Source organism: Podarcis melisellensis (genome assembly GCF_964234715.1).
Source record: "Podarcis melisellensis genome assembly, chromosome: 6".
Taxonomy (NCBI): domain Eukaryota; kingdom Metazoa; phylum Chordata; class Lepidosauria; order Squamata; family Lacertidae; genus Podarcis; species Podarcis melisellensis.
The window spans coordinates 11,603,575-11,630,348 of record NC_138538.1 but is presented as its reverse complement, the minus strand read 5'-3'; the positions used below and the strand labels follow the sequence as shown (position 1 = coordinate 11,630,348).

General features: G+C 44.7%; 1 protein-coding gene across 6 annotated transcripts in view; it reads left to right on the top strand.

Annotated features, from left to right (window-relative positions):
• CDH4 (cadherin 4) overlaps positions 1 to 26,774 on the top strand; it is a 794,671-nt gene that overhangs the window by 11,094 nt on the left and 756,803 nt on the right. The window lies entirely within an intron of this gene.

Below are 26,774 nucleotides of genomic sequence, written 5' to 3'. Positions count from 1 at the left end.
GAAACTCTTAAAACAGCTTCATAATCCGAAGGAAAATAGCTTATTTGTGAGCATTGTTCCTTTTCCTTTTTGTCCCCTTCCCCTGCCTCTGCCTTTTAAAGTTATTACAATAATTAAACTTTCCTATTTGTGTGGCACAGGAAATGTAGCCTTTAGTTTAGTCCTGTGAGAATCTTAAAAGCCAAACTGGAACACTTCTCTGTACTTTGCTTCCTAATTGCTAATAGGCGCTGTAGATGTCTCGCTGCCGCTTCTGCAGTGCCAATCTGATATGGCAGGGAGATGTTGCTGAAGGAAGAGAAGTGAGTTTTGGATGGCAAACACTTTAGCAAAGGAGGCCAACGAAGCTCAATTTGCGATGGGCTGTTTTTGTTTCCTTGAGGGTCTGTTGTAATGAGACAGCAAAATGGCACACTGAAACCCAAGAACGTTGTCCTGAATGGTTTCTTTCTGCTTCCAAACCCTTTTATTTTCTGCAAAGATTTCATTCCTCCTGTCTTTCCTGTCCAGAAAGAGGAGAATGATTATGGTTGTACAGTGTTACATGCAGAGCTTTGTGGGGATGTGTGTGTGTGTGTTGCTCTAGAAACTGGCATGGCTGTATTGTAAGAGGACTGTCTGGTAAGTCATGAGTCATTTTTTAAAAATCCTATCTCAGAGGAGTAATTATATTCTGAGAAATATAAATAATATCGTGAGGAAACATCCTATGTAAACCTGAGAAAACAGCTCAAAATCTTAGGTATGTGCAATTTTATTTAAGGACCTGGCTAGGGACCTGGAAGTTTCTCCAGGCTAGGATTACTGAGATGCAGTATTCTAACAAGGGCAGCTATACATTGCAAAATACTTTCCGGTTTTTGATTTCTACCACTTTAATTATTAAATGTGGCAGTTAATACTGAGTTGATTATTTTGGGGTATTTGCCCCTCCCCAAATATCCTGCCGCCACTTAAATTTAACTGTTATTACATTTATATCCCACACATAGCTGTCAACGTTTCCCTTATTAAAAGGGAAATTCCCTTATTCCGAATAGGATTCCTCGCAAGAAAAGGGAAAAGTTGACAGCTGTGATCCCACATTTCCTCCAAGGGGTTTAAAGTGACACACATGGTTCCCTCTCTTCTCATTTTACAACCCCCCTATGAGGTTGGCTAGGCTTGGGAGATGGTGCGTTGCCGAAACCTTCTCAATCCATTGTTTCCTTGAGTAGCTAGTATCTAGCTGCTGCTGCTGCACCCTCCCTAATTCTTTGTCTCCTGGCTACTCTTTTTCTCCTGCTTCCCGACTAATCGGGTACCATTCCTGGGATGGGATGATGTCACGATGATGCATAGCTGCATAGCCAATCAAATCTGATGCCACTGAGGGCAAGTGAAGTTGGCTGGAGAGCAAGGGAGGGCCACACGAGCGGACTTTTTGCCAGACGTGTCCCCCCAATCCACACAATTCCTGTGTGACTTGACACTGGCAGAAAGGGGCGAGTCAGTGTTTTGCCGGTTATGTGGACAATAAGCAGTCTAAAGCTCAGTATGTCCTCAAGTGTTGGATGATAACCCTACTGGGAGCTCAGAAAGGAATGGAGGAAGGCCACGGGCTGTGAAAGGCTTCATTTTCTCAGGCTGGAGGTGAAGTGGGAGAGGAATATGGGCCTTCCTCCAAGAATACAGCAGATGTTGGCTGCACAATGCATCTGCTGCTGACTCCTTTAGAAAGGTATATGAGTTCTGAACTTCTTTATTGCTTGACCATAATTTGCAGCTGAGTGTGCACCTTTGCCACTTCAGTGTTATAACCCTTTTATTACACCCTGGGCTTTCAATCCGTTTTGTGCCTTTGCCTTACGTTCAGAAGTCCATTTTAATTTGTTCCCCTCTCTGAACTTGGAATTAATGAACAAAGTTTGCGCTGTTTCGGATTTAACTGACTCGATCCAAGCTCTCCGGAGGATGAATTAATGCTGGGTTTGTACGATCAGAGGCAGCAGCAGAAGGGAATTTCTCAGTTGGCCTGGTGGCTATTCCAGTGTGGTGCAGTGGTTAAGAGCGGTAGTCTCGTAATCTGGGGAACCGGGTTCGCTTCCCCGCTCCTCCACATGCAGCTGCTGGGTGATCTTGGGCTGGTCACACTTCTTTGAAGTCTCTCAGCCCCACTCACCTCACAGAGTGTTTGTTGTGGGGGAGGAAGGGAAAAGAGAATGTTAGCCGCTTTGAGACTCCTTCGGGTAGTGATAAAGCTGGATATCAAATCCAAACTCTTCTTCTTCTCTTCTTCTTCCAGTCGTCCACCACCTGCCTGCAGGTTGATCATTGACTGACTGACAACATGAAGGGTGTGTGGGGAGGGAATAACACATGAAGCTGTCCTATACTGACTTAGGCTATGGTTATAACCATGTCTGCTTAAGTGTCCAATTGGATTCAGTGGGGCTTACTTCCAGGAGATAGCTCAGTTGGTAGAGCAGGAGACTTCTAATCTCAGGGTTAATGGTTTGAGCCCCACCTTGAGCAAAAGATCCCTGCATTGCAGGAAGTTGGACTAGATGACCCCCTTGGTCTCTTCCAACTCCACAATTCTATAATTCCAAAGTGAGATGGGGTCTGCAGGCTTAGCCTCTCTAGCTCAGGATTAAGGATTCTGTAGCTCACCAGAAGTTGGTGGATTCCATCCGTCCTCAGCCCCAGACAGCATAGCCATTGATGAAGGGAGTTCTAGGTCAAATATCTAGATAGCCACAGGTTCTCCATCCCTGATCGAGCCCACTCTCAGGCAGGGGTCTTATTCTGCTCTCTTTAAATGGAGACTAGTCTGGATTTGGGTCTGTCTGTATGGAAAGCACCTGCTACTCCATTGAGCTATATCTTCCAAATCGTAAAGTGTTCCTTGCTCAGTTCAGGTGAAGTGGGCCTTCTTTGCAGCAGGTAACCAGACAAACGGCTTCGCACATGCTTTGAGTTAACATTGTATCCCTGATCCAATGGGATCATTGTGGTTTGTATGCATTTGCTCCCAGGCTGCTTCTTCCCCTTGTTTTGCTATCTTTCTCTGAGTGACAGTGTTTTTCCTAATGTTTATCTTGCCTCTTCATCTTTGCAGACAATGTAATTGGCCTGTTCTTTTGGAAGGGGATTTATGACAATTGGGTGTTTGATGCATTGTGTTGTGTTGTTGCTGGCTGGACAATAGAGATGGAACAGAAGGTCTGGGGAAGGCAGTTCAAAGGCAGTGCCAGCTGAAGCTGCAGAGAAGCTGCCATGTAATTATAACATCAGCCGATTGTGATCTTTAAATAAATAGAAAATTATATCACAATAAGCCATTTAAGCACTTCCTGTGAATGAGCAATTTCCATCAATGATTGTTTCTCCTGATCATGTTGAAACTCCCTTGAGTTGATGCTGGGAGTAGATTATGAGTCTTCAGAGGGTATGTTTCCAGAGCAGCAACCATGCTAGTCTGCTGCCACAAAATCGACCCTCTTGTGGGATCCTAAACTTTCATGAACTAACTTCATCAGATGCTGAGGATCTTGTACACATCCCCATGATCTTATTGGGCAGGGCTTTTACTTTCATGGGGATTTCCCACTCTGAGTTTTTGCCCCAGGATGCTTTAGTGGAATATGTTAAATGTATTCAAATTTCATTCAGTCAATGAAAAGTTTCAGTTGATTTCTGTCTGAATTCATATCAAGAGAAGTGGTTTCTGGGGAGATTTATTTTTAAAGGGTTTTGTTTTTATTCAATATTTATTCAATATAAGTCCCTCTTATATTGAATAGGATATATAATGATATATCTACAATTTGATGATTCTAAGTGGCGTCACTTATATTGAATAGGAAGAATCGCAAGATCTGCAACATAAATGTCGTACTGCACATGCAAGGGGGCAGGGAAATGAACCAGAGCAAGATGAGCAATACATCTGAGCATAATATAATAAATGGTGCAATAATGAGAATGGACACAATCCAGTGGGAAGATACCCAGGCAAGTCCCATTAAAATTAGCTTGAGCTGTGAAAGAGCCAGCTCTTCTACAGAGGATGGCCAAGAAAAAGAACTTGCCAATAAGCTAACATAAGACTAGATAGCAGAAGGAAATTTCTCAAGAGTCCAGAGTTTCTTGGTGCACGTACACATTCAGAGCAGTTTGTCCTTGTTCTCCATAGTATGAATTATCGCACTTCATGAAAATCCTGGTGGTCATATTTGAAGCTTTCAGCTACAAACACAGTGCTTGGATCTGATGCATTTGAGATCCATGTTTCTTTTGGCCTTTCCTTCAGAACGACTCTGTTGCTGGCTGAAGCTTAAAGTGATGTCAAAATGTCGCTGCAGCAGCCAGTAACAAGCTCCACTGTAGAGTGGTTACTGTGCCCTTGCCAGGTAAAGGTAAAGGTACCCCTGCCCGTACGGGCCAGTCATGTCCGACTCTAGGGTTGTGTGCTCATCTCAGTTAAGAGGCCGGGGGCCAGCACTGTCTGGAGACACTTCCGGGTCACATGGCCAGCGTGACGAAGCTGCTCTAGCGAGCCTGCACCAGCGCAGCACATGGAAACGCTGTTTACCTTCCCGCTATAAAGCGGTACCTATTTATCTACTTGCACTTAGGGGTGCTTTCGAACTGCTAGGTGGGCAGGAGCTGGGACCGAAGGATGGAAGCTCACCCCGTCACGGGGATTTGAACCGCCGACCATACGATCGACAAGTCCTAGGCACTGAGGTTTTACCCACAGCGCCACCCGCGTCCCTTGCCAGGTAGTCCCATTCATTTCAGAAGGTCTTGACCTTGGAGAACTCTGACTGGACTATCCTCATTGTTTGCTTATGGAACATATTCTGCTTGTGGGAACCAAGTAGCAATTTTATCAATGGAACTCCTTGTGATCTATCTTTAAAAAGTAATTATTTTGTTTGCCAATAGACGAGAAATCTGTTTTGCACCTTTTGGAATTCGTATGCTGAAATACATGTTGCTGTTTATCATTGTGAAACAAATATCTCTAATTTGTATAACAACTGGGATAAATCTGTTACTTTAAAAATACTCTCCCCCCACATACACATTCTCTTCCTTGCTTATGAATTGAGTTAATTATCCAAGGATACATTTCATTTTAGGGGACGCAGGTGGCGCTGTGGGTTAAACCACAGAGCCTAGGACTTGCCGATCAGAAGGTCGGCGGTTCAAATCCCTGTGACGGGGTGAGCTCCCGTTGCTCGGTCCCAGCTTCTGCCAACCTAGCAGTTCAAAAGCACGACAAAGTGCAAGTAGATAAATAGGAATAGCTCTGGCAGGAAGGTAAACGGCATTTCCATGCGCTCCTCTGGTTCGCTAGAAGCGGCTTAGTCATGCTGGCCACATGACCCGGAAGCTGTCTGCGGACGAACGCCGGCTCCCTCGGCCCATAGAGTGAGATGAGCGCCGCAACCCCAGACTCGGTCACAACTGGACCTAATGGTCAGGGGTCCCTTTACCTTTCCCTTTACATTTCATTTTATTTCCTGACACTTCGTATAAATGCATTTCTCTTTCTTTCCATCCGTGTTACATTCCCTCTGTTTTTCCTATGTGGCTGCGAGGTGACGACCAGAAAGTTTTGCCTGCATTTCTACTAAACTATGGTCTGTACCTGGTTAGACCTTTCCATGGTTTTGTGAAGTAAGCCAGCGTCGGTTTGAAGTTTGCCTTGTTTCTTTTAAGCATAAGACCAACCAGAGCTTTTTCTGGGTTTCTGGTATCAGAAGACTAGTTACTCATGGAAACAGGATGACCACTGTGATTCAATATGGCAGTGCTTTTGTTCTTAGGCTAAAAAGGTCTCCAAACAGGTTTTGTATATGTGTTTATCAATTGGTACTTCTGCATGCTTGTTGCTCAATATCCTTTTTGTGTACATGACCCAAAGGGTCTAGATAGACTTTTCAAGCAGTATGGTTATTTGTTGTCCCTGACTTGGAATTTTGTGCAAAGCTCACATATTTGAAATGCCCCCACTCCTCTGGTGGTACTGTGAACTGCAAGTTTACTACCAGAAATGTGACCACAAGTATTTTTGTGTGGGGAAAGGAACAGAGCTCAGTGTCACTGCGTTGAACATGCATGGAGTAGGTTCAAGGCTCAACTGTGGTCATCTCCAGTTTAGAAGGACCAGCTATCAGGTGATATAACCTGAGATTCTGGAATGCTTCTGGCAGTCAGAGTGCTTAGAAGGCAGTTTCTTATATTCCTACGCAGGCATGGCGCTGAGTCCACAAAGGAACTACATGGGTGCCAGTGTTTTAAGGGTACATTTGAAGTTATCCCTTGAGATCAAAATTAGGACAGATGCCGCAGCTGCTGGTAGTTGATACGGGAATAAGAAGTGCCCTTTTTGGCTTCTTTTTCATCCTCCTCCTGAGAGCATAAGTGATGCTGGATGAGGCCAAAGGCTCATCTACACCAGTGCTTTGTTCTCACATTGGCCAACCAGATGTCCCTGGGAAGGCTGCAAACAGGCTATGAGCACACTAGCATTCTTCCCACCTGCGATTACTAACAAGTGGTATTTAGAGGCATACTGCTTCCCAGTAGGTGGCTGTCAATACCTCCCAGCTCCCTGCCCACACCACTTAGTGGAACTCTCTGCAGAAATTGTGCTGACTTCATTGATAAGGAGGGGCAGGGATGGAGGACATCGCTGTGTGATGAGCAGGTTCTTTGCATGTGAATTCTATTTAATTATCTGCCTGAAGGGGTTAGAAAACATAACACTGGGATGCCAGTCTCTGAGGGGAGTATAATGGCTGCATGACCTCTGATATTTATCTTGGGCTCAAAAGATTGGGATAACTCAATGGAAGGAAGGTAGCTCTGTTGGATCCTGGGTGGCTAACCTTTTAGCCCTCCATCTGTTGTTGGACTTGAGCTCCCATAACCCCCAGCCAAGCTGTAGTCCAGCAACATATGGAGGGACACATGTTAGCTACCCTTGCTTTAGAACCCCAAGGAAAGATGTAGAATGAAGAAATGCAATTGCAGTAGGCACTTGTCTCGTTGCCACCATCAGCGCAGGAAGGAGGAAGTTGTGTTCTGATGTGCTGAGCTGTTTAGACAATGAGAGGAATACTTCCTTTTGGCCCAATAAAAACACAGAAACTGAACTAGTGTGTGTATTTAAGAACATGAGAATAATTGGTGTTCAAAATTAGCCAGGCCCATTTTGCTACTGGTCCAATTGTGACTACATGGAGCTTTATGGGTGCCAGGTTGGTGACCCTAGGTTAAAAACCTCTGCTTTACTCCATAGTTAATTCCATTTCCAATTCTACTGTGTTTTTCTCCTCCTTGCATGCTGGGACAAGTGAATTGTTGTAAGAGCAAGCTACAGTCACACAATGTAGCTGAGATCACAAAACCATAGAATTGGAGCATTGGAAGGAATCCCGAGGGACATTTAGTCCAACCCTCTGGTGAATAGATAGTCCGTTGTGGTGACCACAACCTAGATTCAAGGTGCCATTTGGCGCCTAGCTCATATATCTTGATGGGACACAGGTGGCGCTGTGGGTAAAACCTCAGTGCCTAGGACTTGCTGATCGTAAGGTCGGCAGTTCGAATCCCCGTGGTGGGGTGAGCTCCCATTGTTCGGTCCCAGCTCCTGCCCACCTAGTAGTTCGAAAGCACCCCTAAGTGCAAGTAGATAAATAGGTACCGCTTAATAGCGGGAAGGTAAACGGCGTTTCCGTGTGTGGCACTGGTGCTGGCTCGCCAGTTGCAGCTTCGTCACGCTGGCCACGTGACCCGGAAGTGTCTTCGGATGGCACCGGCTCCCGGCCTCTTGAGCGAGATGAGCGCTCAACCCTAGTGTCGGTCACGACTGGCCTGTACGGGCAGGGATACCTTTACCTTTACCTTATATATCTTGAGTTTCTAACAATGCAGTAGCCCAACACCCTCTTCTCATGGTAGCCAGGAAGCAGGACTTGAGCACAAGAGCATCCTGCCCTCCTGCGTTTTTCCAGTAATTGGTGTTCAGAGGCATACTGCAACAGACACCAAAGGTAGAACGATATTCTTCAGGCTTAGTAGCCATTGATAACCCCATCCCAAATGAAGTTGTCCAATTCTCTTCCAAAAGCCATCCAAATTGTAAGAATTGTATACAGCTGAAGGGGAAAGTTTGGATTTCGTGTGAGAGGTAGCTTAAGGGGAGACATTGTGGGAATGTTAAGAAAGGTAGGAGAGGATATATTGTTTTGTTATTTTCCCTCCTCACTCATACTTGTGAGTAAACAGCAGAGCACATTCCCTTTGCAACTTATTGGAAGCAAGCTGATGATTCGTTAGAATCCTTTAATTAAGCAATCCAGTCTGACTTGTCCAGTCTGGATTGTTCCTGGTAAGTTTCCCCTTTATTACCCTCTTAAAATAATAACACAACACAGTCTTATTCAAAAGTAAGAATAAAGTTTTACTCACATTCAGTTCACAGCAATAATCCGAAGGCAGGCTTTATCTTGTGGTTACAGTGAAGTCTGGGCTACATCTCAGACTTTCTGCTTGTGGGCTCCATCCTATGTGAAGGTTGAGCCATGCACAGCTTAAGAGCCAGGAGAGCAAGAGTCGAAGAGAAAGATGGTTGTGTGGCCAGCCCTTTTATCTGGTCAGCTAGGGTCACGCCCATCTACCTGGTCACACACAGGAGGAGGAGGAAGCTCCAGAGAAGGTATAACAGGAAGTCCTCCCTGTCTGGAGCCACATTCCTCTGTGTGTCCATTCTAGGCAAGAGGAAAAGGTTGTACTTGACTGCTCTAGTAATAATATATCCCACAGATATCACAGGGTGAGAGGCTGCGAGAAGAGGGGTGAGCCCAGGTGAGATCTGGGAGGACGAATCTTCCTACATAGGGGATGGAAGTTAGTTCCATCCCCTAGGGATCTTGTAGTTTCTTTTTCAGAATCTATCTTCTCTTTATTTCCTGCAGATTAGCTTGTTTCTTTTCTTGCATTGTGAAAACTTCATTATTATTATTTTAAGCCATCCAAATCGGTGGCCATCACTGTAGGAACAATTTCCTTAGTTTCAAAGATGTGCTGTGTTTAAATGGTTTGCCATTGTCTTGACAATTGCTTGTGCCTCCTTTTGGAAAGGAGATCTAAATCACATGCTTGGAACTTCTGATAATAAAGCAGATGTGACTCATTGTTGAGGTTCTCTTGTTTGGCGTGTGTGTGTGTGTGTGTGTGTGTGTGTGTTGGAACTGAATCAGCATTCCAGTGCTCAGCTGTGTGTCATTCTTCAGGTCCCCGGACTGGCATGGCTCCTCCTTCCATTGCATCTAGATTAGAAAGGGGGGGGAGCACAGGCTTCCTGGTTGGAATTCAGTTAAACAGATAATGACTACTTTGTAATTGAGTTATTCCAATGGAAATGGCTTAGCCTTAATTTGACAACAAAAGCTTTCACAGAGTCATTGTTTTATTATAAGTACGCCATAAGCTATTAACTACTACTTTGTGGTTCATCTTCTTTGCCTGACTCAGCTCTCTTAACATCCTCCAAAACATTGGGAATCCAGCAGGCACCCATTTGTTACACAGTAATTAACTTGTTTATGATGAATGGATGGAGGAAATGCCATGGCATTTTGCTTTATGTCTCACTGAAATAATTTTTTTTTAAAAAAACAGTGTTTGCATTCTCCCCAAATTCCATGCTAATTAGGCTTCAAATAGTTTCCCCCAATAGGGTAGCAAATCCAGCAGGTTGCAAACCATGACACAGGCCAGGTCTTAATGTGGACATACTTAGCTGAAACTGATTTGCAGAACTATTGGCGTTCTGTGTTGCTATTTTTTGCCTTGTGTTTCTTTTATTATTGCTCCGTTATTTGTTCGTTCCCTTGATATATCACGTCTTCTTCTTTTTTTGTTGTTTAGCAGGATAATAAACTTATGCTCATGATCACTGGTGCATGGAAATGTATGAAATAAGATGGTTAAAGCTGTTTTCTTTAGGCTAACATTGAACAGACGTGTATGTGAGTGTGTGTGTGTGGGAGAAATTCTGCATTGTAGCAGAGGACAATTACTTCGCTGGTATCTCTTTCTCTGCTTTGTTTAATTATTAATGTTAACTTAAACTGGTGAGAACAGCCTGCCGCAGGCTAGGGAGGGTGCTGGCTGGGGAGCGAAGAGAAAGGGAAAATGCGGTCGATGAAAGATTGGGCGAAAGCGCCTGGTAATATTGGTGATGGAAGAGAAACGTGGAGGTCAGGGACTTGGAATGGTCATACGCTGACTTTACAGTGGGGATTGAAATTTGGCAAAGGGGAGAGGGAATTTGTGTCTCTTCCTGGTTTAAGTGGTAAAAAAAGATTATTATTTTTTAAAAAAATAAACCCGGGTTGTCAAATCTAAGTAAGAATTAATTTCAGGCTGACTCCTGTATTTAGACCGAAGCACGGTACCTAGCGATGCTTGTTCGTCTTTTCGGTTTGGGTTTGTACCCAGATCACATCGCTGTAATTCCTGAACACCTGCCTTCCGTGCATTAAATAACATGATTAGCAGCTGTCACTTGTGGTTCTCTCAAGAGCTCTGAGAAGGGAGGTTGAGCAATTGAGAGTGGAAGGTGGTATTTAATTATGCTGTCTCATTGTGTTTGCCAGCACCTGTTTTATGCTATTAACTGTTTAAAAACCTTGGTGGCTCTTGTCTCCCCATTTCCCCCATGCAGCTTTAAGAAAGTCACTTTGACTAGTTTGCTCATTGGTTAGCATTTCTTAGCCAGAGAACAGGGATGAGGGATGTTTCTCAGCCTGAAGGCTATGCTTACTCATGGAAAACCATCTGGGAACAATGTGTCCATAGCAGGTGAGTCCCCACATGGTGTTGGACTGAAATTCCCATCATCTCCAGCCAGTTTAGCCCATGAACAGGGAAAGATGAGAGTTTTAGTCCTGCAACATCTGGCGACTCAAGGTTAAAGAATGCCATTTTCATCTACAACAGAAGGGAGGTTCCTATGTTTGCCTTATCCTTGAGATATGGTTACTGCTTAGATGACTCTGATGGCCATGCCTGGAGATGTTTTTATCTCACCAGACCATGGGTAGGCAACCTAAGGCCTGGGGGCTGGATCTGGCCCAATCGCCTTCTAAATCTGGGCCGCAGATGGTTGGGGAATAAGCGTGTCTCTACACAGTAGAATATGTGCTTTTATTTAAAATGCATCTCTGGTTTATTTGTGGGGCATAGGAATTCATTCATTTTCTTCTTCAAAATATAGTCCGGCCCCCAACAAGGTCTGAGGGACAGTGGACCGGCCCCCTGCTGAAAAAGTTTGCTGACCCCTGCTCCAGACCATTCCAATCAGCATTCAAAATTTTCCAGGCACCAGGTGCATTTTTTATCTGGCTCTCAGCCACTTGAGATGAAGTGAAGATGCCCGGGTGCTGGGATGGTGCCTGATAGCTCCACCATCTGGAGCTTCAGGCCTGGGGATCCTTGGATCTTGATTGTGTTCAGACACTAGCAACATACCCTGTGGAATTCTAGCCATGATATTTTATCTGCACAATCAGAATGAATTTCGGAAACAAAAAGTCATATGGAAAAATTCAACTTTTGAGCTGTCTGACCCCCCAATGGAAACTAAGTATTCTGTTTTGGCACCTGTAACCTGGATTTCAGGAGCCATTTGGTGCCTAGTAAAAGGTAAAGGGACCCCTGACCATTAGGTCCAGTCGTGGCCGACTCTGGGGTTGCGGCGCTCATCTCACTTTATTGGCCGAGGGAGACGGCGTACAGCTTCCGGATCATGTGGCCAGCATGACTAAGCCACTTCTGGCGAACCGGAACAGCGCACAGAAACGCCATTTACCTTCCCGCCGGAGCGGTACCTATTTATCTACTTGCACTTTGACATGCTTTCAAACTGCTAGGTTGGCAGGAGCAGGGACCGAGCAACGGGAGCTCACCCCGTCGCGGGGATTCGAACTGCCAGCCTTCTGACCGGCAAGTCCTAGGCTCTGTCGTTTAACCCACAGCACCACCCACATCCCATTTGGTGCCTAGCTTATATATATATATAGAGAGAGAGAGAGAGTGTGTGAGTGTTTCTAAGACTGACTGAATCTAATGTCCACCGAATAATGGCTTGTGTGTGTGTTTCAAAGCCCAGCCACAGTTAAGTATTGTCCCTTCTGTGGTGCCCTTTTGTCAGGCCTGGAACCGGCTGACTCATCCAGGCTGACTTGAACTCTCCTGTTGAAGATCTTTGGCCTTGAAGATTTAGCTTAATTAGCAATGCCAAGCCCCAGTTGGGGGGGGGGGGAGAGGGAGAGGGGAAATGCAAATAAATTGCCCAGGCTTTGAAGTGTGAGATGTTTAATGCTTGCCTTCTGATTGCAACATACACTGCTTTGGGCTCAGCATGCAGCTATTTTCTGCATGCTGTAGCAATAACACCTACCAGATCCCTTCCACACATTGTCTCGACTCATGAAGCTGACTATGGTGCCTCCTAAGGGAAGTCACAGACCTCCTTTGTTTGGTTGCTTACCTGGAACCAGGTAAATAGGAGTCTTTAAAAGTACCTGGAAAGCCACACTATGGGGCTGGATGCTTGGTGCATATGCAACTGTGTCTTGTAGTCAAATTGGTTATACAGTGGTACCTCGGGTTAAGTACTTAATTCGTTCCGGAGGTCCGTTCTTAACCTGAAACTGTTCTTAACTTGAAGCACCACTTTAACTAATGGGGCCTCCTGCTGCTGCCGCACTGACGGAGCACAATTTCTCATCCTGAAGCAAAATTCTTAACCTGAGGTACTATTTCTGGGTTAGCAGAGTCTGTAACCTGAAGCGTATGTAACCTGAGGTACCACTGTATTGGTATTCTGTCACCTCCACTGATGATGGTGCAGGATATAGGCTAACCTCTCAATACATAAGACTTCTTGGATATTTTTCTGGTGCAGCTTGAGTTAATTGTATGCTCTGTCTTTTGATATTCTTACTCCCCACTCCTGATGTGAATTTGTAATGGCATCTAGGTGCTTTGTGTTACACTGGAATTGAGCAAGGTTATCTCTGAGAAGAGGAAGGTGCATGCCAGGTTTGGCTTATGTGGGAGTTATGCAGGGTGGAAAGCTCTGGTGTTCTAGGAAAAATTCCTGGGTTATGATCTAGTCAGTGGGACCTTCTTTCACTCCAGTGTAGTATGGTTTGGGTATACGTAGAGAGATCATGGAGGGCCATCTGCCAACCTATAATCACATTGTTTGCTAAACGATTCTGAATGAGAAAGAATCTGCAGACCACACACAACACGGCAAATATAGCAGCTGAGTCAAAGCAATGTACAGTGGTACCTCGGGTTACATACACTTCAGGTTACATACGCTTCAGGTTACAGACTCCGCTAACCCAGAAATAGTACCTCGGGTTAAGAACTTTGCTTCAGGATGAGAACAGAAATCGTGCAGCAGCGGCACGGCAGCAGCAGGAGGCCCCATTAGCTAAAGTGGTGCTTCAGGTAAGAACAGTTTCAGGTTAAGAACGGACCTCTGGAACGAATTAAGTACTTAACCCGAGGTACCACTGTACCTAAAAAGTGGGACCCACGAACCTCAGTCAGAATATGTCAAAGCTTTGCTTGTTGCACAGAAGAGGGGGGTCCAAAGTGAGGGGAGTGGCACAATCTGTGCTGCTAATTCCAGATCCTGGGTGTGTGATCCTTAAGTCCCACGCAGCCACATGGTCAAATTGAATAGCGATGGCAAAGTTGCCTGGGTGCTGGATTTACAGTTATTTATCTCTCTCTCTCCACGTTGGTGTGGAAGAGATGCTGAACTCCTTGGCATATCTGGCCAAACTTTTATATCACTTGGCTGGCTGTGTGTATGAAATAATAAGCCAGCTGGGACTGTCAGCATCCATGATGCTTGAGAGAATAAGAGGACGAGGTCCCTGCCCCTGATGGTGAGCTAGGTCAGTCTTCTGTAAATTGCAGCGTTCAACAGCAACAAAAACACTAGATAATGAGCGGAAAGTTAATTCCATTGATTTGATGAGGGCTACTCCAGGGAAAACATAGTTGACTACCACCCAGTGTTTGCTATTGTGAAAGAAATACAGTTTCTGTGACTATCTTGGATGTGAGTCCTGGAAGGCCCACTCTCTGCCTTGCTGGACTTTTCCCACCTGTCCTGGGAGGGTGGGGCCTGGACTGACTCCAGCTACAAAAGCTGTGGCTGCTGAACAGACTCCTGGGCTGAGAGATTGTTGAGGGGGGTTGTTGTAGTTTTCTTTCTTTTTTTAAAGTGATATTAATATTTTTGTATCTTCATTTTTAGGTTTTATGGTTTATGTGGAAATTGTCCAGTTTGGTTGTGTGCTTTTTGATGTGTTTTATTTATTGTTTATGACTACGTTTGTAATTATGTAAATCTTTTCATGTTGGAAGCTGCCTTGAGCATGGTTTTAACTATGGAAGGGGAGAAATGCAGGGATAATAATTAGACTCTGAGCAGGCACCAACACTGTGGCCTCAGCAGCCTGGTCTACCCTTGGAAAATACCTCAGGAATCAAGAATAGGCCGAGTTTAAATTGCGAAGTATGGACACAAAGTGCAGTTTGGCTATGAGTGGAGGCCATTTATGTTCGTATATTTCCTTGGATTCAGGGAGCTGTGCCTGGCTTCTCTTGATTTTTCCTTAAATTGGCTTTGAATTTATGGAGGTTAAAGGCTACTAGGCATGATGGCTGGGTTCTCCCTTCACTGTTAGAGGCAGTAAGCCTCTGAATGCCAGTTGCTTCACAAATGGGGAGAGGGCAGCTGTGCTCAGGTCTTCTTACTCCCCACTCCCCCAAGCTTCCCCCAAGCATCTTTCTTGGGTTAGCTCACTTGGTAGAGCATGAGACTCATAATATTAGGGCTGTGGGTTCAAGCTCCACATTGGGCAAAACATCCCCGCATTGCAGTGGGTTGGACTAGATGACCCCATGGTCCCAACCCTGCAATTCTATGATTCCATCTGGTGGCTGGGCCTTTTGCTTAATCCAGCTGGGCTCTTCTTATATTCTTCATTCTCTCTCTCTCTTTCTTTCTCTCTCTCTCTCTCTCTCTCTGCAGGAGTCTTTCACTATCAGTCGCCTCTCTGTTCAATAATAATTGATACGGGCTAGAGCTCAAGTATTCCATAAACTGAGCCATGTTTAACATTTAAAAGACTTTACTTCTTAGCGGAGTCCCTTGACCGTAACCTTCTCTTCCGAGGGGCTCAGATTAATTGCTTTTTATCAGAGGCTATTCTAGAGATCTGTCTATTGCCGGAGAGAAATTGCAAACATGTTGCTGTTGAAGCCATTTACTACCCTGTGATTCTTCCTGAACCCTCATTCACATTAATATCTGATTTTAACTTTTTTTAAACAAATGCATTGAACTGAAACTCTGTTCCTAAGTAATGCAGAATTTTGAGACCTAGCTCTCATTAGTGATGTAAGGATCTGTCAATTTCAGTTTCAATTATTTTCCTGACCTCCCAGTCTTTAGTTTAATTTGCAACATTTCTGCATCAGTTTGCATTAAAAAAATTTCACTTCCTTGCTTTTTGGCGTTCATTTATCCTGCGACAAATAATATTGTTATATGCAATTTGGCCTCAAATAACATTTTTTTTGCAATCCATTTTCCTACTACCATGGTTGTTTCTTAAAAGAGCATTATCACACCCCTGCGGAGGGGAATTGCACCAGGGAACTCTGAGAAGTGTGAATTCTGAAGGATAGTTGAGTTTTGGTTCATGTACCACTTTGCTGATCGTATGGTCGGCGGTTCGAATCCCCGCGGCGGGGTGAGCTCCCATCATTCGATCCCAGCTCCTGCCCACCTAGCAGTTCGAAAGCACCCCTAAGTGCAAGTAGATAAATAGGTACCGCTTTATAGCGGGAAGGTAAACGGCATTTCCATGCGCTGCGGTGGTGCTGGCTCGCCAGAGCAGCTTCATCACGCTGGCCACGTGACCCGGAAGTGTCTTCGGACAGCGCTGGCTCCCAGCCTCTTAAGCGAGATGAGCACGCAACCCCAGAGTCGGTCACGACTTTCCCGTACGGGCAGGGGTACCTTTACCTTTACTTTACCACTTTGGAAAGTACCAATCTGCTAGGTTCTCAAATGCATCCCCTTGAACATTTCTCCATTGAAAATAGAGACTTCCTATTCCATAATAATGGTAATAATGTTATTATCTGTGCCCTGCCCATCTGACTGGGTTTTCCTAGTCACTCTGGGTAGGTTCCAGGGTATATAAAAACATAACAAAACATGAAATGTTCAAAAAACTTCTCTATACAGGGATGCCTTCAGATGTTTTCTGAAGATTGTATAGTTGATTATCTTGGCTCAAGGATTGCATAACTCCATACCCTCTAGCATTTCCCTGATGAAAATAGGGATATTCCAGGATCAAATCAGAAACCGGGATGGCTTCTGTAAATCCAGGACTGTCCCTGGAATATAGGGACACTTGAAGGATCTGCAAATGCACCCAAGACCTCTCTGTTCTTGATTATCTTCGGGGTAGTAAACCTGTCTCTGAACAGTACTGCTTGAAACTGCTGGAGGTGAGGACTCTCAAACTGAAGGCTGCTTTCTATGACAACAAATTAATCCTTGCACATAAATGGCTAGCATGTCAGGGACCTTCTGTGCAAGGAATTTTGCTGAACAAAGGAGTGTTCATTTGCCCACTTTATAGAAGTCTGAAGTGGTACAGTTCATGTTGGGAATGCTAGGCCAAAGTTTCATAACCCAGGACACAATGAAAGGGATGTGGAAAAGATTAAGCTACAACATCACCTTCACTGTGAGAAACTGCTTTTTTTTTTTTTTTTTACTTTGTAGGCATCTTTTATTCTACTTTTATGCCGCCTAATATGATAAGCAGTTTTACCCAACTACAGTAAAAATACAAGAGGAATTGCATAAAACATCTTTAAAAATAAAAGCAAAACACTTCTGTGTAACCCAAATAAAACCAGGCAATACACAAAACAAAAAATAAGGGTTGTAGCCGCTGTTGGTCATACATACTCAGAGTAGACCTGTTGAAATGCATTGACATTTCTAATTTAGGTACATACATTTCAATGGCTCTACTCTGTGGAGAACTTAGTTGGAGGCGAGCCAAGGAACTGGAGTGCAGGAAATCTTTGCTAAATGTATTGTTACAGATTTGAGGTAAGAATTTGGGGGTGCAAGGGCCCCCATAACTGCTAGAGTTAGTGAATGTTAGAAATTAGTAAAACCGCAGCATCTAGATAACATTTGGGATACTGAAGGGAAAATACAGGCTGCAGCAGTTCTCCTGAAGTGTACCAAACAGGGAAATTACTGGGTTTAGCCTATGCAAACTGGCCGGGTCAGGCTTGTTGAGTGCAAGCCATTATGAAACCATGCCCAGTCATCAACACATCAAAGACAGATCCTTGGGTCTCTGCAGAACAGGCATTTGTTGCCAGGGTTACGGAGGAGGGGGGAATGGTGTCACACAGGCAAAAGTGTCCATTTTAAAACAGAGGTTTGGAGAAGGTGAGGGACCACTGAGCAAATATTACTGGGCAGAGCCCATGCAGGGTAGAACCATCTTGGCAGGCTGGGACAGAGATGCAGAGATGGCATGCAGGATGCCCTGGACTCTGCCGCTGTTGTGCTATGGAGAACAAGTCCCTTTGGGGATGTAATGCTGTGAACTCTCTTCTTCCATCTACCATGGGTAGGCAAACTAAGGCCCGGGGGCCGAATCCGGCCCAATCGCCTTCTAAATCTGGCCCGTGGACGGTGCGGGAATCAGCGTGCTTTTACATGAGTAAAATGTGTGCTTTTATTTTAAATGCATCTCTGGGTTATTTGTGGGGCATAGGAATTCATTCATTTCCCCCCCTCCAAAATATATATAGTCCAGCCCACCACAAGGTCTGAGGGACAGTGGACCGGCCCTCTGCTGAAAAAGTTTGCTGACCCCTGCCCAGGTGTATATAGGTCGTAAATAAAGCCTATATCTTAAAACACTACAGTCTCTGACATGGAAACACGACTCTGGGTAAGTGACTGAAGCCCTCTGAAATCTTGCTACTGGCCAGCAGAGATTGCGGGTGGTGCACAACCTTTGCAACAGTATGTTTTTAAGAGGTATTGAAAGGTTATTTGACTTGCAGTGGGTGACATTCCAGGGTATGGGTGCCTCTGTTGAAAACAGGCTAATGGACTTTGTGAACCATTTTTGCCGGGTTCTGTTTTGTCCTGTTATGTAAGGACTGTAGAAATATGATTTCCTCTGTGCCCGATGCACACAGACAGTACCATTCCCCCCTCTTTGTTACACAAATCCTCAGAAGCAGCACAGGAATGAATCTGTGCTTGTCTAAAAGGACTGACAGCTCTATTGATAGATCATGTGGTTTCTGAACCTTTTGTCCCAATATGCTGGGTACAACCCTTTCAGGTGTAAGCGTAGCTGCAGTAAAGGAGGCCAAAAAAAGAAGAAAGAAAACAGAATACCAAGTGGTGAATTTGCAGGAAGTCTGTGTCTAGATCAAATACCTCTTAGTAAGAGCCATAATACCTTTCTGTTTGTGCAAAGCAGTGATGAATGCTGGTGAGTAGATCTTACTTGTTGAAATTTCAGTAGGGAAACTTTTGAACATGTAGTTACGATTGTATACAAGATCAAGATTCTTCCTACCTGCCCAAAAATGCTTGTATAATAGAGTTCCATTATCCTTTCAAAAGAGTGAGAATTTTTGAGTCTATTTCCAGGAGTTATGGGTAAGTTGTCTTCTGCTGTTTCAGCAATAGGTTAGGTTTGCTACCTTCCATCAGAGAGGGTACTCAGAAGGTCATCTTGTCCATTCTGTTGCTACAGTTTTGGCTAGTCTTGCATCCATCCCAGTTTCCCAATTTCAGATGCATTTATACTATACTCTGAGCTGAAATGTCCAAATGAGTCTTTGATTGTCCTTGAATCTTTGCAACAAACTTACTATCCTCTCCAGTCACATCCACTGAAAACCACTGGAAGGGTCTGGGAAATGCTGAACAATAAGTTTCGAAATGAAAAGATCTTAGAATGCATAAATAAAATGATGGGGGGGGGGTTGGGGGGCGGGGGGTGAAAAAACTTCCAGTACATCAATAGAGCATTACAAATCTTCTGGAGGGAAATTTCACCTGATATCCCTGATCCAGTGATGGGGAGCTTGGAGGGAGGGTGTGTCTGTCCTGAGATACACCAGGATCATCCATTAATTCATTTGCTAGTGAATAAACATCTCTGTCCTCACTTAATTTCTCTGGACGCCAGCTGCTCATCTGTTAAAACCAAGACCATGGCTCTGCCAGACCTTCCTGGGATTTTGTAGCAATAAATACATCAAAAAAGTAAAAGAATCTTCTATCACACAGCTTTTTTAGGGTGGGAAAAAAAATTCCAGCAACCTTAGATGCCCATATGTAGGTCACTTATCCAATTGATGGCACTGAAGCCTGCAGAGTAGATACCACTGGGGTATGATCTTTTGTCACTGTGATTGATGAGATGTCCCACAGTCTGAAGTACAATTTCCCAGGCACAAAATGGATTGTGTCGCGGGTTCCATTTGTGACAGAGGTAGCAGCGGGTGCTACGGACGAAGTTCAGAGTTATGGCATTGTTTTGGGGACTGAGAAACTGCTAGCTCTTTTAGCGTGTGTGTGGGATATGTAGAGTTGCTCTTGCCATGTCATTGATCCATAATAGAGAGGGATTTATTGATGCTTCAAGCTTTTGCACTGTTTTGGGGTTTGCACCGGTATTTCCGACCGTATCCTCTTGAGGGGTGTTCAGAAGAGAGTTCAAAGCCCCTCTGAAAGGATGAAACTGTGCCAGGGTTTTTATGTTTTGTTCTTTGTTATAAAGATCACTTCCAGACAACCTATGAGCATTCATCCTGGCTTGTTTTCACAAAGTTTCAGAGGAGGTTACACAGTGTCTGCTGTTGGAACATTTGTTCTGATTTCTTTGCAGGAAGGTGATATTGTTTGCGGGAAGCTTATATATGACCTACGAAGCCACTGTCATTCTGTACTTTTCCAGTGCATTTTCAGGTCACTTTCCGTATTGCAAAATTTGGTTTTGGGGGTGGGGTGGGGCAGTGGGTTTGACAGGAATATAAGGACATATGAAGGGCTTGGTGGATTGAGCAAATGGCCCATTTCTTCTAGCATCCTGTGCCCAGTGGCCAATCAGACGACTGCTGGAAACCTGCAGGCAGGCTCCAGGCATAAGAACACTCCTCCTTCCCAATCCTACTGTAGATTCCAGTAAGTGGGTAGTTAGAAGCACCACTAACTTCAAACTGTGGAGTCAGAGCAAAGGACCCCATGGTGGTTAAGTCCAGTTAAAGGTGACTATGGGGTTGTGGCACTCATCTTGCTTTCAGGCTGAGGGAGCCAGCGTTTGTCCACAGACAGCTTTCCGGACTTTCCGGGAGAGCCAGTATGGTGTAGTGGTTAAGAGCGGTGGACTCGTAATCTGGGGAACCGGATTCGTGTCTCCGCTCCTCCACATGCAGCTGCTGGGTGACCTTGGGCTAGTCACACTTCTCTGAAGTCTCTCAGCCCCACTCACCTCACAGAGTGTTTGTTGTGGGGGAGGAAGGGAAAGGAGAATGTTAGCCACTTTGAGAGTCTTTCGGGTAGTGATAAAGTGGGATATCAAATCCAAACTCTGCCTCTTCTTCTTCCGGGTCATGTGGCCAGTATGACTAAACTGCTCCTGGCACAACGGAACACAGTGACGGAAACCAGAGCACATGGAGACGCCATTTACCTTCCTGCTGCAGTGGTACCTACTTATCTACTTGCACTGGCATGCTTTAGAACTGCTGGGATCTGGGACAGAGCAACGGGAGCTCACCCCATCATGGGGATTTGAACCACTGACCGGCAAGCCCAAGAGGCTCAGTGGTTTAGACCGTTTCCCAGGCTATCATGGCTAGTATCTTTATTCTCCATGAATTTGTCTAACCCTCTTTAAAAGACATTTAGGTTGGTGCCCACCATGGCCTCCTGTGGGTGTGAGTTCCACAGGTTAACTATGCACTGTGTGAAGAAGTAGCATAAGAACACCAAATTCTTTGTGCAACCTGAATTTCCTGGTAAGCAATTGAAATGGGCTTGGACTAGACTACCCTCACGGTCCCTTCCAACTCTACAATTCTATGACTCGCCAGCCAAAGATCACGAGTCTGGAAGCAAACCCACATGGCTGCTTTCTATAGGGTGTTGTCACCAGAAAGGTCACAGGAAAGAGAGAGAGAAATGGATTCAGTACAGTCATACCTCAGTAGCAGTGCTCTACTCACAGACTTTTGGGGGTGCGAATGGCACCCTGAAATGGATTGCATTCATAAGTAGAGGTACCACTGTAGTTTAAGGGTGAAACTTCCCCTCCACCCACAAAAATATGAATCTGGAAACAAATACAGGACTCTGCATCTGGGCCTAGAGTTTGGAGGTGGGGGTTGAGTTGGAACTAATGTCTATTATGGGCAGAGATAAAACACAGTTAAAGGGGCTTGGAACACTGTGCAGTTTGGAGACCATGTGTGGAGCACCGTAGAAGAAAAGCCAAGAGAGAAGGCTGAAAATCTGGCCAGCAAGTGACCTCTTGGGAGACCCGGGAAAGGATAAGTAATGGCTTGGATAGGAGGACAGTCAATTCTAGGGTTTGTTGGCTGCACTTCCCTCCTTTTTAAATCTTGCTCTTATGGGACTCCACTTTTCTTTTCTTTTAAAAAAAGACTTATTTTAAGAACAATGTTTAAAAAGTGGTTTAACTTGCTTACCTCTCCCCCACCCCACCCCGCTAAGTAAAAACCCTTTGGGTTTAAATATGTTGGATATTGCCTTGTTCAACCTATTTCTCATTGCCAAAACCACTTGATTGTGACAGGTTTTTTGTTTTTGTTTTTAAAGTCCCTAAAGTTAAAGCTGTTTAGGGGAAGTAGCCAGGAAAGAAAAAATCCACTCAGTGACACTGGTCAGGTTAAGGTGATTTACTTGCCTCCTATCTCACAGTAAATGTTGCTAGCCTGTGCCAGTCCAGACGCAATCAGCATTGGGAGAGATTTTGCAGTCTTTCTAGGTAGCATCTTCTAAGTCTGGTTTATGCTTAGAAAGTCAGCTACTCCCAACAGAATATTAATAATAATAATAATAATGTGATAAAACATCAATCATTAAAAACTTCTCTACACAGGGCTGCCTTCAGATGTCTTCTGAAAGTCAGATAGTTGTTTATTTCCTTCACATCTGATGGGAGGGCATTCCACAGGGAGGGCGCCACTACCAAGAAGGCCCGCTGCCTGGTTCCCTGTAGCTTCACTTCTCACAGTGAGGGAACCACCAGAAGGCCCTCGAAGCTGGACCTCAATGTCCGGGCAGAATGATGGGGATGAAGACGCTCCTTCAGGTATACTGGACCGAGGCATGAATTGGAAAATTCATGGAGGATATTGGTTGCCAATAGTCACAATGGCTATCTTCTCCCACCACTGTAGTATGCTTCTGAACAGTAGCTTCTTAGAATCACAAGTGCAGAGTCTTGCCTGCAGGCTTTCCATAAGCATCTGGTTGGGCACTGTGAGTACAGAATGTGGCTTTGGCCTGATCCAGTTGGGGTCATCTTAATATTACCTTTCCACCTACCTCTTTTTTAGCTCAACATCTGATGCCTGCCTTACCCTTTATGCGTATGCTGAACGTGTTGTTATTAGTTTAACTTATTTAACAGAAGAATGTTATTGGTATTGCAGTTTCTGAGACAGCTTGCAGAAACCAAAAAGTAAATTAAAATACAGTGGTACCTCGGGTTAAGAACTTAATTCATTCTGGAGGTCTGTTCTTAACCCGAAACTGTTCTTAACCTGAGGTACCACTTTAGCTAATGGGGCCTCCCGCCGCTGCTGCACTGCCAGTGCACAATTTCTGTTCTCATCCTGAAGCAAAGTTCTTAACCCGAGGTACTATTTTTGGGTTAGCGGAGTCTGTAACCTGAAGCGTCTGTAACCCAAGGTACCACTGTAATGCAATTAAAAACAACAGCAGCAGCAGTAGTGGCAGAGAGCACCCACTGTATGGGAAACTTAGTTCTTTTTGAAAAGGCCTGGTGAAAGTTTTGCTTTATGCCTAAAAGCCATCAGGTTTGTGGTGGCAAGCTTCCCTGGAGGTGAAGGGCAGGTTCCAAAAACAAGGCCATCACAACCGAATCAACACCTTCTCTGGTCATTGTTGTACAATCTTTGAGTCGCCCATTGCAGGGCTTCATATGATCAACAGTAGTAACTGGGCATATTAATATGGGGAGAAAATGGTACTTCAGTACTTGCCTCTTCCTGCATCAACTATCTTTCTTAATATACAGTATTTGAAATCTGCCAGCACCTCACCAGCTCCAGAATCCTATGTACTTAATCTTCTATTTTTAGATTAAGGTATTTTTACGCATAGCACAGGAATCCACTCAGGATGGATTCTTGCTGGGGGAAATGAAGCAGCCGACGTCGCTGACAAATATTTTGAAGGGAAAAAACCTGATGCTTTCTGCTAATTTCTGTTCAGTATTCGTAATACGAATGGGCTCGGTGTGTTGTCATCAGATCCTTCATGCATGTCAAGCATTTGCGCCTTGAGTGTGAGGCCTGTGTACGAGGATGGGTGGCCTGTGACTCTTGGCTTCCTGGAGCACAAGAGCAAATGGCGTCCCTGCCACAACTTTCCCTCAGATCATGGCTCTCCCTCAAATCAAGGCCGGCCAAATTACTTTGATATCAGATTGCGTAAGCACCTTTCATTGGAAGTAAAAATACAATAGTCAGTTAAATAGTGAAACATTTTCTGCCCTTTTGTAACATGCAAAATCTCCTCACTCTGTCCAATGGTAGGGCTGGTTGCATCTATGCTTGCATTTCTGGTTCTTCCACCTGAATTGCTTGGCAATACAGTGGTACCTCGGGTTAAGTACTTAATTCGTTCCAGAGGTCTATTCTTAACCTGAAACTGTTCTTAACCTGAAGCACCACTTTAGCTAATGGGGCCTCCCGCTGCTGCCATGCCACCGGAGCCCGATTTCTGTTCTTATCCTGAAGCAAAGTTCTTAACCTGAAGCACTATTTCTGGGTTAGCGGAGTGTGTAGCCTGAAGCGTATGTAACCTGGAGCATATGTAACCCGAGGTACCACTGTACACAGAGCTAGATTATCCTAGGTCAGACCCTCCATCTCTGTCAGTAGTGACTTCTGGCTGGCAACAGCTCCCTATGGCCTCAGGCACAGGTCTTTTTATCCCTTTACCTGATCCTTTTAACTAGAGATGTTGAGGACTGAACCTTGGAATGTCTGTATGCATATCCACTCCCACTGAGCTCTCCCTGCTTTCCTGTGATCTTCAACAGGAGTAGCCAATGTGTGGCCCTTCAGGTGTTGTTGAAGTCTCACTGGCCTCATCTAGCGGGTTCATTGGCTCAGTGCATCTGCTTTGCATGCATAAATTTTAGTCCCCAGCACCCCTTGGTAGGGCTGGGAGTGAACTCTGTCTGAGCTGCTCCCAGTCAGCAGAGATAGTTTTGAGATAGATGGCCCCAATGGTCTGACTCTGTATAAGGTAGCTTCTGTGTCCTTGATGATGGGAGCTGCAGGCCGCCACCATCTGAAGAGCATCATGGTGGTAAACCAAGGCCTCTAGATCTTGTTCCAGGTTGTCTTCCTTCTAGGCATCCTTGAACTATGGTGACTAGAATTCACCCGATAATTCAAATAAGCAGGGAATGGGTTGGCATTGGTTCTGGATCAACCTAGCCTCTCTGCCTTCTGCCCTACCCATCACACTGGGCACCAACCACTACTGCAAATACAGTATTGCCAGTATTCAGACTTTGAGAGTCTTAGAGATGAGGCCCCCTTCAGACAGCCTTTATTTACCCATCTTCTTGCATTCAGTCCAGGGAGTGACACTGGCTATCAGATTCCTACTCCTTAGTCTAAGTGTTGCCCTTGAATTACTCAGCAGAGGAGTATTATGGGGCAAAGCTGGAATGGGTTGGCATTGGTTCTGGGTCAACCTAGCTTCTCTGCCTTCTGCCCCTTCTTGCTAAAGCCTGGACTTACAAGATGCACCTAGGCTGCATTCCCATGGCTGATTATTCCATTTCCCCAATGTTTCCCTGACTGTTCATTGCAGACTCATATTTGACCTTTCACGCAATGTAGAAGGCAGTTCTGGAAAACTGGTGGAATGTTTAATGTTCGGTTCCATGTTACTCGGCTAGAACAAAATCCCTTATCCCAGAAAATTGCAACGGTAAAGTGATGGAATTTAGGGTAATACACCGGCATACAATGTTCTCCTGTTTTCATGGGGGAACCATGAGGGAACCGAAGCACGCATGAGTAAAAAAGATGGGGAAGTTGTGGCATTGCCCAGTGATGTCCCTTGTTGTGCCATACCACATCCATTGATTTGAATGAAATCAAGTGTGACATGCCTGGATGTTGGTTGAAAAAACTGTGGTTCCATAACACAACTGTTGCAGAAGGAAGATAAGAAAATGGGACAGATATGGTAGCATTATAAGTAGGAAAACTAAAGCGATATTCCCTACTTCTGAATGCATTCCCAGTTAAGACACTGATGCATATGGCAAAGTGGAGAGTTGCAGAATTCTTTAGGTGCTGCTCTGCTCCTCCTCCTGGCAATGTGGAAACCCTTTTGGATTAACTCGAGACCTAAGTGCTTGAGCTGGAGATGAAGATCTGACAACAGCCGCACATCAAGCCCAATCATGAGTGTGTGGTATGAATATTTCTTTTGTAAAGAATAAAAGGAAAACATCTGTTTTTCCTTCAAAAATATTTGTCAGTAATGCTGGCTGTTTTATTTCCTTGAGCAAGAATCCTTCCCAAGTGGATTCCTGTGCTGTGCATTAAAAAAAAAAGTTAGCTGAGCAGAATTCCTTTCTGCTGCAGGCTTTAATGTTTCGTCGCTTATTATCAAATACGACTACGTTCGGGTGTGTGAAAATATTAGTTACAAGGGTAAGAGAGAGGAAGTTGGGAGTTAAGTGAGTCTGGAGATGAATAGTACCCCCCCCACCCCCCGCGCTGTCAGAGTTGGCAGCTGTATGATGAAAGCATTGCGGTGTTTGGATGATGATGATAAACAGCAGTTTTCCCCATTGCTCCAGTTGGGCTGTAGTCTCTGTTTCCAGCCTTGGGGTACTTCTGGGTGGTTCTCCCAAAAATGCATTCGGGATCTGGAAGAAAAATCCCAAACAGTTTTCACCTTTGATGCCAAGGTCTTCAGTGGAGGGTGGGTGTCCTTGCCATCTGAGCGGAAGCAGGTGGCTGCCAGAAAGGACCACCTTGGTGGCATCCTGGTTTTGGAATTCCCTCCCCAGAGAGGGCTACCTACCTGCGTACCTTCTTTCAAGGCACCAGGCAAAGCTCTTTTTATTTTTTGTTTTGGTGAGCCTTTAAGCTTGTTCTTTAATTACAATCCTGCTGACTGTGTGTTGTGCTGTTTCTACTGATTTTTGTAGCTTGTGCGGGGTCTCTGTGTTTTATATATAAACAGTTCTATTTATTTTTGTCAGGTGTTCTAAAACTATTCAACTGGGCAATGTCATAGCAAAACAGGAAGCTACTTTTATGAGATTTTGGGAGGCATCAATACACCCCTA